Source organism: Pinus tabuliformis, chromosome 4_1, assembly GCF_031772625.1.
Source record: "Pinus tabuliformis cultivar Carrire ecotype Pingquan chromosome 4_1, CPIR1, whole genome shotgun sequence".
Taxonomy (NCBI): domain Eukaryota; kingdom Viridiplantae; phylum Streptophyta; class Pinopsida; order Pinales; family Pinaceae; genus Pinus; species Pinus tabuliformis.
In genome coordinates, this window is record NC_142303.1 from 72,721,275 (window position 1) to 72,733,739 (window position 12,465).

The window sequence follows — 12,465 nt, forward strand, 5'->3', positions numbered from 1 at the left end:
GGGAAACATCTAAGAGGCTCTTGGGTTACAACCTAGATTGGAGAGGGCACAATTTTGTGGAAGCATGGAAATCCTGGTGGGAGGGAGCGTGAGATGAAAAACTAAGGAACGTCCCTCCCTTAATCTGCTAGGGAATATGCCTGGAAAGAAATAAAGGGATCTTCAGAGACCAATCTTTAGCCCCAAATATCATCGCTTATGAAGTTGTTGCAATCTACTCTTTAATTCCATCTTCTCAATCAACCCATGTTCCTAAAATCATAAGAAATGAGGATACCAACACTCAAATCCCTTGGTCTTATTTTGACAGGGCATCATATGCACAGGGTAGATGCAGAGGTGGTTTGGTAATTCACCTAAACAATCAATGATCCATAAAATCCAAAATAGGACTAGGAAGTGGAACGAATAATTTTGCAGAACTTTTGTCCTTACAACTCTTGCTTTGTTGGGCTAGGGAACTATGAGTCAGATCTCTTCAAGTATTTGGGGATTCCTAAAATGTCATGAGCTGGTTCAATGTTGTTCAAAGATTTCAAAATCATATTTTATTGCCTATATTAGAAGAAATTCAATTCATTAAACAATCTTTTGATTTTATTTCATGTTTCCATATTTACATGGAACACAATACAAAGGCAGACCTTCTCTCTAAGGAAGGCGTGGGACAGGATTTGGGCATCTGGCTAGTGAGAGAACATATAAAGGGGACGATTCAATAGTACCTACATCAACCCTTTATCTCACAGGTTTGTTTTTTTGTTTTTTGTTTTTTTTTTTGCTTCAGAAATAGTAATGATTTACCATCTGCATATGTAATTATTTTTATTTCGTTAATAAAAAGCTAGATTTTTCTTCAAAAAAAAATGATAATGATTGTAAAATTGTTAAAAAATAATTAGGAATGTTCCCAAAAAATCATTAAAGTTTGATAAGAATAAATACGTACATACTCTTATTAGAAAAAGAAAAGGTATTATATAAATAGAAAGCAAAAACTACTCTTATTAGAAACATAAAAGGTATTATATAAATAGAAAGCAAAAACTACTCTTATTAGAAAAAGAAAAGGTATTATATAAATAGAAAGCAAAAACTACTCTTATTAGAAACATAAAAGGTATTATATAAATAGAAAGCAAAAACTACTCTTATTAGAAAAAGAAAAGGTATTATATAAATAGAAAGCAAAAACTGAGTGGTTATACCTATTTAAATATAAAGTTTCGGAAGAAATTTATAATTCATAGAACGAAGGAAAACAATCTAGTTCAATTGAAAATTTGGAATTCCTATCTTAAAAACCTTTATAAATCCCCTAACATTGTGGATTCTATTTTGAATGTTCATATAAAGGATGATACCTTTTTTTGGAAAATATTGAGTTTTGGGGTTAAGTAGATCGTTAATGGGAAAGCTAAGGATATTGAAGGCTACCAAGTGATGAAATTTTGACTAAATTGGGGGGGGGGGGGGGGGGGCTGAATTAGTTTAGTCCATTCATGGACATTATTTTCATTAAACTCATTAACTGAAACATTACATGAACAACTTAACAAATAATGACCAACATATTGAATATGTGAACAACAAGTAATAAGCAAACCAAAACATCACATCAGCACATAATAACAACAAATATTGATACCAGATATAAGTGGAACCCACAAAGGGTCAAAACCATGATTTTATTATTGTTGTGACGCAAAAGCAAGCTCCTACTCCTTATTACATCTGATTTTTTGTAGGCTCCAACCTACAGGAGGTTGCTACCTCAATTTTTCTGCAAACTACAACATGCAAGGAAGCTCCAACTCCCATATGTTTTCTGCAGGCTACAACCCACAAGAGGCTCCTACCTCAACTAGCTCCAATTGGATATTTATCAAGCCACAACTTGAAAGGAGACTACAATCCCCTGATACAAACAAGAAACAACAATGTGCTAGTTTACCTAGTCATAAATTTTGCATATCTCCATCTTCATTTTTTCCAATTCTTCCCTTCAAATCCACTTCACATAAGCTTCATATGTGCCAGGTAACTAATGCATAACACCTCAATCAGCTCTCACACATTCTCCAATTCTCTAACCATATAGCCTTACAACCTCACACATTTTTATAAGAAAGCATTATGGTTGTTAGTATTCCAAACATGAAAATGAAGTGAAAAGACTTGTCTCTTAGCATTCCATTCATTTGTTTCCCACCTTTTGAGATTTTGAATATTAAAATAAATAAATTCTTCACCAAATATTATTTTCAGCCACCTGTAATGATTGGATCAACAAACATAACATCCATAGCCTCTGCAATTTATATATCAGCAAATATAACACATCACAACATTACAAGCACAACAACATTCTTCATGCATTTTCTTTTGTCTTCGCCTTGCATTAATTCTTTTCCTTGCATCTTTGCCTTTGCCTTTGTCTTGTATCACAACATCTCATCTCAGCCATCATATGCATATAGAAACATGAGAAAGCCAACATCACCAGCTCATTAACATCTCCAAGCATCACAAGCATAATCATTACATAACAAGCATCAACATATGCAACATAACATAAGAATAATAGCTGTAACAACCATAAGAATAATAGATGTAACAACCATGCCTCTCAGTTGTTCCTTCTCACATATTGTGACCACAGTTCCCTGTTGTTGCTTCTTGCTTCTTTCTGCTCTTTTTCCTTCTTTGACTTGTTGTTGTTTCTTTGCCATCAATGACAACAATCTCCCCCTTTGGCATTGATGGCAAAACATTGATCCTCCCCTTTCATTCTGAGAAGTGTCATGCTTACCTCTCCCTTTGACATTAATGGTAAGGGGTTTTGGAGATTTAAGCCTTAAAATCCTAGACGAACAATCATAGGATGGTTATCCAAATTAATGATTGAAAACACTAAAGGTCTGCTTTCCACTTAATAACTACCAATAATCTTGAAAACTATCTTTTGTGTTAGATGATCCAAAAATACAATTTTATCATAGGTTATAAAATTAGAATAAAATAATTATTACTTTAAGATATTAAATTAATAATTATTATTCTAGAATGTTTAATTATTTAATGGAGACTTTTAGAATTAGCATATTGTTGTAACTAGATATGACTCTCCAAATGTGTCGTATCTTAGGCTCTATTTTAGGAGATTTGTTAGCTAGTTGGTTTTTATAGCATTTATTGTAAATGGACACTTGTTATTTAATAAGTGATCCATAATTAGAGGTAGTTAGGACATGGAGCTTATAAATAGCTCATTGCAAGAGTGTTTGAGTTGTTCGGGTGTAAACTCTTGCAAAATCAATTATGTAATTGTTTTTTTCTGATTAATAAAATTACGTGTCTGAGGACACTTCTGCCATTATTTTGTTGATCCCTCGAAGAGATAAATGTGTATCTGCTTTTTAGCAACAAAATTTTAGATTCTGAAAATTATCTGGTCATGGGAGTTGTGGACCAATATGTAACTCTGTTGCATAGAACCACTAGACTTTCACATGCCAAGACTTGACTTGCAACCAACACAAATAATAAGAATACACATCATTACTCGAAGGAAATATGAACAATGAATCTTTATGCAATAAATCTCAGCTTGCATTTGGTGGATATATGTTACATTCAAAAGATTGCATGTGTAAAATTGACTATAGTTAAATAAATCAATCACATGATATACCAATCAGGCAAAATGAGAATGCCCTTTCATCTCTGATGACATGAACTACATGATACGAAGAATTCAAAATATGGATGTCCAACACGCTAAAGTTTCAACAGATCTTGTTCTCTACCTCTCGTAAGGCAATTGTGCTCTTTTTGGACTCCTTCGAGGACTCATATCCTGCATCAGAAAATGCTCTAATATGCATTGCACAAGATCTACATCATACAGAGAATCATTTGTGTCTGATGAAGATGAAATCAGTAAGTCATTAAGTGAAGCTCCTTCTAACTAGATGCCTATCCTCCTTGCAAGTTCCATTTTAGATGAAGTTTCTTCTCCTAGTATGGTAGCAACCTTCAATAGATTTAGCAAAAAAGCTGCAGGAAGTTAATCCTTTTTCTGGTGGTAAGAAGCTCACAATAGTTTCCACAAGCTGTCTATGTTTTTATGTTGTCTCCACATCATTTGAAATTGACCCATTTTCATTTTTTTAAAGTACCTATGTGGTCATGATTCTTTGAAATTATAGGTAACCAACGAAGAGTGTAAACCTTCAGGGCCTCACCTATTACCTTATGTGACATTCTTCCCTTGGATTTAATAGCAACTATTACTCGCTCATACAAATCAATATCTAGTTCACAAATGTCTTCAATCCACCAATCCTTTGGAACATAGCGATGTTTGGAATTTTGTATTCCATTCCATGGAGGACTATTATTGTTTCCTACACATGGTTGGCCATTTACTAACTTCACTCTTGTGTAAGTGAAGGACCAATCAACCTTTGAAGGATCAACTGAAGTCTTAAAAGAAATTGAATCAATACATCTTCCTACAACCTTGAGGTCTTCTAACCAAGGTAAAAATGATTTGGCAACCTACAATACAATAATAGAATCTTTCCAACTTCGAAATAAACTCGAGCTGAAAATCTTATATACTCGATTTCTTTTTTCCATAACTTTTGTCATCCCAACATATTTGAACACCTCAATCTTATATACTACATTTCTTTTTTCCATAGCTTTTGTCATCCCAAAATATTTCGGAGCACAACGAACTGCAACAACATTGTAGGCATTGAGTGTAATGGAAATTCTACGAGAATTTGGCACATAGCTCAAAGGCATGAGGCCCTCCTGGAAAATCAGGAAGATCAACTTCATCATTTTGTGCTTCGACAGCTTTTGTTACCCACGTATTAATCTCAATGCTTTCCATGTGTTATATTAACGCTCTTCGTTGTCCAACATATTATAATCTTTGGCACCATTAGCAAAACACATATGAAGAATGTTGCATTGACAAACAATGGCATTATGATCTCTGCGAAGAATGTTGCATTGACAAACAATGGCATTATGATCTCTGCGTTATCAATCTAATGGCGTTGTATAACCCTTTGAATACGTTAAATGCCATTCCCATTAATACACTAATATATTTTAGCACCCATATGGTATATGCGATATTAATGCCACCATATAAGCTTTGTAATATGTATATGTTGAACGTTATTTCTCCACAATATGTTGAGCTTTATTTCTTCATAAGCTTTGCAATATACTCTCCATGTATTTTCAACATATTATAATATCAACGTTTTTCATTTTTATGATTTGGTTTTTCATTTGTAAAATATGTTGTCTATGTATTTTCAACATATTATAATATCGACGTTTTTCATGTTTATGATTTGACTCTCCAACGGATTGGCATAAGAGCTTCACTGTTGACCTCAGTTTCCATGACCATTTGAAGCACCATTGTATCATAGTAGTGTCTACGGTAATATCATACACCAATATCGCAACTTCATTGCAGATAGTGGAGGAGTAGAGACAGTCGATGTATGAGGAAACAATCTGTGCTAACATTCACCAAATATATGTGCCAATATTCACCAAAACAATGTAAACATCATTATAAATGTGATCTGATATTTGTTGATGGGGACATAATCATTTAATCATTGGGTCCATCCTCAACACGATAACGCAACGGTCTCAGTGTTGGAAGCGACAACTTGAATTGGAGAGTTAAACAATCATATACATAGATATTACATGCAGGGCAGAGTAAAAACTGCCATTATCGCTGGGTAGGGCAGAGAGATTATTTTAAAAAATTGTGCATCTTATTTCGGAAACATAAGCAACACCATAATATGAATTCGCCGCATAGAATTATATGGAACACTTCCAATAGAATGGTATGAATGCTGCAATATTAACGTTGTTCCAGAATGTTGGAAAATGTTCTGTCAGCTCACAATAAAACGTTGGCCAATGTTCTTCCACCAAATGTTTTCTACGCAAATGTATTCAATGTTGTTCTATGATATCAATCATTATCATGGCTTGTCAATTAATATGAACATTTCCAGCACTTTGACCACACATTGAATATTGCCACAGCAGGTGCGAAATAAAGAACGCATGCTCCATAAAAAAAATAGCGCTCTCCAACCTGTTATGTATTCGCATCAATAACGCATGCCTCCAACATTATTTGCTTCTGCTACACGTGTCTGAACGCCATGTATTCGTCATGCCAGTGAATGAATAGAGCCTTCCCACACTGATAACATTGCCATATAATCATATCAACACTTTGTATATTAACCATGGGTGTAAGGTATAAATGCACAACCTTTTTATATTAACCATGGGTGTAAGGTATAAATGCACAACCTTTTGATGCTTTATTTTTAACATAATTCTTTGTCACCTCCTAGCATGGATCTGTCAACATCCGTTTTATTATAGATTAATGAAATGTCATTTTCATTTAGTATCTGAGCTTTGCCCTCTATGTCAGCCTTGTCAAGTCTTTTTGTCATATAATGTACCCACTGGAATGCCAAACTCTTGTCACTGTCAGTTCTACCACTGATATGTAACGTAAATATGTTCACTATTGTCCACAATTGTATTTTATATCCTCCTATTTTCATAGCATTGAAATGATTGGCTCCTTTCCTCCGCTGATGTCTACTCCTCATGACAACACCGTCAACAACAGTAAGGTTGAAACTTGACCTGTAAGATGATCATTCCTCCCCAGCGAATACAACTTTTACACAATTTTCCTCCTTTTCTCAAATGCACGCTTCTCACGGTCTTGTCTTTTGCTTCTTCATCCAAACCTTCTTATTCAGAAATGTCTCCCGTGAGATACCCATGATTTCATAATCGACCTAAACATTTGTTGTATTAAGTTAGATAGCAGCTTGAGAAGCACGAATAAAACTTCTGGTTGTGGGTACTCCCATTGTTTATTGATATTTTCAAAGCTCACTTCCATTTAAGCAATTAATTGTAGAACATATCAACCAATTCAACGCGATGGCCATCTCTGAGTGAATTAATAATTCATATCTTGGTTGACGGGTTTCAAAGCCACACTGTCTCATACATTGTCCACCTTTTGTAACATTATATTTCTTTATTTCCTTCCTTTTTTTTGGCTCGGTTGTTGGGCAGGCCAACAAGAATGCTAAAGATTTTGCATGGTACTTAGAGTACAACCGATAATGTACTTTATTGAATTCAAGGTGGGGTCATGACTACTTGCAAGATTATCTCACGCTCTTTCTTGACCTTAAGTACTCCCTTTGCATTGATTTGGAGAAAATATTAGAGAATAAATGGGATTTCCTTTCTTCTCCTTTTCATTTACAAAAAATACATTTGAAACCAATTCTTTGCATTACTTTTCTCCTTTGGATATCTTGATACTCTAAGGAACTTTGAAAACTATAGTTTGATTTGAAAAAGCACATCAGTAAGGCTTCATTAAAGACTTATTGCAGAGACTCCAATGTATATAATATATCGTCAAGAAACTTATTGGGATTCTCTCCCCCTGATATGTTGCTTCTCTAATTACATTGTCATTGAAAAGATTCTTCATTTCTTTCGTGAGCAACCCCCCATGATTCCATGATGGCTTTATTTTGTCATTGAAATCACACGTTGCTCATTTTTCTTACTATTACATACTTTAGTAAATTGACTTATGTTATTTGCATTTCCTTCTTTGTTTGATTTGCTTGCAGCGTCCTTCATATTCTCTTTAGAGCTCTTTAGGGTATTTGCAAGTTTGAAGTCTTTGGTTTTGTGTCCATGGTTGCTACATAGATAGAACTGTTGATTTGGGGTAACATCGGATGTGCTCTAGCCACAAAAATTGGTGGACAGGCTAAGGCACATGAGATATCTAATACCCAGAAAGGGTTTGGACAGATTCTAAACAATTTGGGAGATATTAAAATAATTAATATTTTTAATGAAGTCTTTAAGTCTAAACTTAGGGAAATTAAAATATTAATGTGAATTAATATAAAACTGTGTTAAAATGATCCAAAAGTCATGGATCAAGCCACATCTAATCTTAGTCGTTGATTAGGGACTTAATCTTGGCCGTTGATTTGTCAACGAGAAAAGTATAAGAGGAGGCTTGAGGGTCACTTGGAGAACACACCAAGAGATCAAGATTTCGATTTTCTGGGGCTGGGTTTGCTGAGAAAGTTGAGAGAGTGATCATGAGTTGCAGCCGAGTGGCAGTGAATATAGAAGCAGAGAAGTAGAGATAGTGTCAGGAGGATCAGGGCAACAGCCGGGAAAGTTGACGCAGAGGGCAGAAGTCGGAACAGCCGGGAAAGCTAAAGCAGAAAGCAGAAGCCGAAACAGCCGGGAAAGTTGACGCAGAGGGCAGAAGCCGAAACTACCGGGACAACCCAAAAAGCTAACGGAGAGGGCAGAAGCCGAAACTGCTGGAACAACCCAGAAAGCTGAAGTAGAGATCAGAAGCTGGAACTGCCGAGATTTTTCTCTGTTGGGTGAGCCAGATTTGACACCTAGATTGTATTCTAAAACTGCTTAATAAATCAAACCCTTAGATAGCTGCACCGGTTTTCCCGCATTGGGTTTTTCTAGGGACGTTAGTCCAAAAATAACGGTGTCATTTGTGTGCTTGTTTCTGTTTCCTTCAGCTGATGTTCTGTAATGTGTTGAACATGTACTTGTGTTTATTTTCAGTATTTATATGGTAAATAACTTGTTAATTAATCAGAACAAGTAGGAAGGAATGAATTAGAAAGTACATGGAGGGTTTCTAACTATTAGACTTAGAAACTTAAACATGGTATCAGAGGGTAGTTGCAGATCACGGGAGAATGGAGGACATCAGCAGAGCAGAGCAGTAGCAGTAGAAAACAACTCTCCCAAGTGACCGAAGTTGTCCATAGCAGCAAGGGAGGGGTGATGCAATGCCTCTGTCACCAAGTTCGAGCCAAGAAGAGGCTGCATAAAGGTTGAGGGAGGCAAAGACAGGTTCACACGGAGCCACGCAGAGGCTAGGGGGTTGACGCAGTTGGATGAGGAAGCTAGTTTGCCAGTGACGGACTACGCAGAACCTAGGAGCTCTCACCTTCAGGTTGATGGGGCCTAGGAGGATGTGGGTAAGTTGCGGAGTGGAGCTGGTGAGTTACTATAGTCAGAACACTACCTAATAGGGCAAGGCCAAGGAGGAGGGAGTTGATACCGAGGGTTTCTAGCTGAGAAATCCGGATCTGTGGTGCAGCTGCACAGACGATCAGAGTAGGGGGCATCTCAACATTGGCAGAAGGGTTTCCAAGAAGGAAATCAAGGCTCAGAGGGAGTCACATCGAAAACTTCCAGGAGGGAAGTAGAAAAGTAGCGGAATGGCATTACACGGAGTAAGAACCCAGGACAGACTCGACGGAGCCTCAAAATTCGTAGTCTGGAAGGCCAAAATCTTATCCGTACTTGACAAAAATCATGTCAAGCACTTCACTTTGAAGACGATAGCGGTCCCAATTGACCGAGCTGACAATGACAGGTATGATGAAGCAATGGCGAGGGCCAAGAGTATCATTCTTAACGGGGTCAAGGATCATATTGTACCACATATTGCCGAGAAGAATACGACACGAGAGATGTGGGAGGCCCTGACCAAGTTGTATCAGCATACTTCCGTGCAAAGGAAGATGCTCCTAGAAAATCAGCTACGGTCATACCAGATGCAGAAGGGAGAACAGATCGACACCTTCCTCGGTCGATTGAAGGAGATCCGAGATTAGTTGACTTCCATAGGGGCCACACCAGATCCAGAGTTGATGGTGAGAATAGCCCTGAATGCAGTCTCATAAGACTGTGAGGTGTTTGTCCAGATCATACTGGGCAGGGTGACCCTTCCAGATTTGGAGGAAATGTGGGCGACTCTTCGCCAAAAAGAGATCAGGAGGGTGACCAAGACGAGAAGCAGTAGCAAGGGGATCAGAATCAAGAAGGAGGAGGAGGTGGATGTTGCCCTAGCATATGAGGCTAAGCAAGAAAAGCGGAAGAAGAAGGACCTCTCCAAGGTCAAATTCTTCCATTGTGGGGAGCAAGGTCATAATGCGACCCATTGTCCGAGGAAGAAGAGCAAGGGAGAGGCCCCCGAGACCAAGGTAGCACTACCAAGGGCAGAGAAGGAAGTGGAGACAGACGATGACTATGCCATGAGTGCACACACGCCACTTGAGCGAAAGTGGGGAGACATCGATCTGTAGTCAGGCAGACTACAGGAGATGAGGGGCAGGATCCCTGAGGTACCCAACCTCTTGGATTATACCTGGCTACGGGTGTAACGACCCATCTAAACTAATCCACTATATAAAGTTTTAAACTTTATAATAAAACAGATATGATGAACTTTAAAATAAATATGATGAAGCTTTATAAATATATATTTTAATCTTTATATTAAAACAGATATGATGAACTTTAAAATAAATATGATTAAGCTTTATAAATATAAATTCTAAACTTTATAAAATATATAAATTAAACTTTATAAAACTAAACTTTATAATAAAAATAAAATCAAAAGAAACACCCTTATATAAAAGGGTACGCATAAACCAACAGGATATTTATAACAAAGTACATATGACAGCAGGGAAAATATCTGAGACCGCAAATGCATGGAAGGCGTGTCGGGAGGAGGGAAGGCGGTGGCTGCAGGCAGGAGGGCGGCCACCGCAAGGCCCGCAGATAAAAACCGGAGGTCTGAACCCAGAAAGGGGGCTGTAACAACAGAGTTAGAAACCAGGAGGAGGAAATTCAGCAGTGAGAGAGGTCTGCCATTGGAAGAGCTTTAATCCGTCTAAGGTTCTGGGCACGGGGGACAGTGAGCTTCTGTGAGAAGCTTACTGGATTGAGCAGCCAGTCTCTGCTCAGTCAGGCTGGGTGGAATTGGTCTCCCTGGGTAATTGGAGCAAAACAGCAGCAACATCATCAACTTCACGGGATCAAATAGCAGTTCAGGTAAGTACAAATCAATTTTTTTTTACGGTTCCTGTTTTCAAGTTTTTGATTACTACAACGGGAGCCCCGAAGAAGAGTAGCAGGACTGATGGATGTAGATGGAGTGACAGAGGGAGCTACAATGTAGGATTCCCAAGACAACGTGAGGCAGCAATGTGAGAAGCACAGGAGTGTTGCACCAGTGCAGGATGACACATAGAGGTGTGCAATAGTGAGAGATGCATGGAGTAGTTGCAGCAGTGTAAAGGTTAGAGAGGGAGCACTTGTTAGCGACAGAGGGAGCTTCAGCATCATGGGGGTCTCTAGACTGACAGAGAGGTCAGGTCAGTTACTTACTTCTCAGTAACTGAGTTGTAGTGCAATAGTTAGCAGTGGCAGTGCTATAGGTAGCACGATGCAACATGATGAGAGGGGATGCAATGAAGATGCAGCAGTGGCAGTGGTAGGGCCATGGGCAGCAACACGGATGCAGAGGGAGTTGTCGTACAGATGCAACAGTGGTAGTGGCAGAGCCATGGGTAGCAGTACGATATGCAACAGTGCAAGTGATGGGCAGCAGGTCTATCATGAGCACAGGGACCGATGCCAGATGATCAGGGTGATGCTCAGTGAGGAGTATTGCTAGAGCACAATCGTCACTAAAAGGGAATGTTGATTTGGGGTAAAGTTGGATGTGCTCTAGCCACGAAAATTGGCGGAGAGGCTAAGGCACGTGAGATCTCTAATACCTAGAAATGGTTTGGGCAGATTCTAAATAGTTTGGGAGATATTAAAATAATTAATATTTTTAATGAAGTCCCTAAGTCTAAACTTAGGGAAATTAAAATATTAATGTGAATTAATATAAAATTGTGTTAGAATGGTCCAAAAGTCATGGATCAAGCCATATCTAATCTTAGCTATTGATTAGGGATTTAATCTCATCTGTTGATTTGTCAACAAGAAAAGTATAAGAGGAGGTTTGAGGGTCACTTGGAGAACACACCAAGAGATCAAAATTTCTATTTTCTGGGGCTGGGTTTGCTGAGAAATTTGAGAGATTGATCAGGAGTTGCCGATGAGGAGCAGTGAATATAGAAGCAGAGAGGTGGAGATAGTGCCAAGAGGACCAGCGCAACAGCCAAGAAAGTTGAAGCAGATGGCAAAAGTCGGAATTGTTGGGAACAATCGGAACTACCGGAACAACTGGTAAAGCTGACACAGAGGGTAGAAGCCGGAATTGTCGGGAACAACCAAGAAAGGTGACGTAGAGGGCAGAAGCCAGAACTGCCGGGAACATTCGGAACTGCTGGAACAGCCCGGAAAGCTGACACAGAGGGCAGAAGCCGGAACTGCCAGGAATAGCCAGAACTGTCGGGACAGCCCGGAAAGATGACGCAGAGGGCGGAAGCTAGAACTTCCGAGATTTTTCTCTATTGTGTGAGTCAGATTTGGCATCCAGATTGT

The 12,465-nt window shown here is 38.3% G+C and overlaps 1 pseudogene; it reads right to left on the bottom strand.

Moving 5' to 3' along the window:
• Positions 1-3,805: 3,805 nt before the first annotated feature.
• LOC149174210 (phototropic-responsive NPH3 family protein NPY2 pseudogene) lies at positions 3,806-4,906 on the bottom strand (annotated as a pseudogene).
• Positions 4,907-12,465: the final 7,559 nt, after the last annotated feature.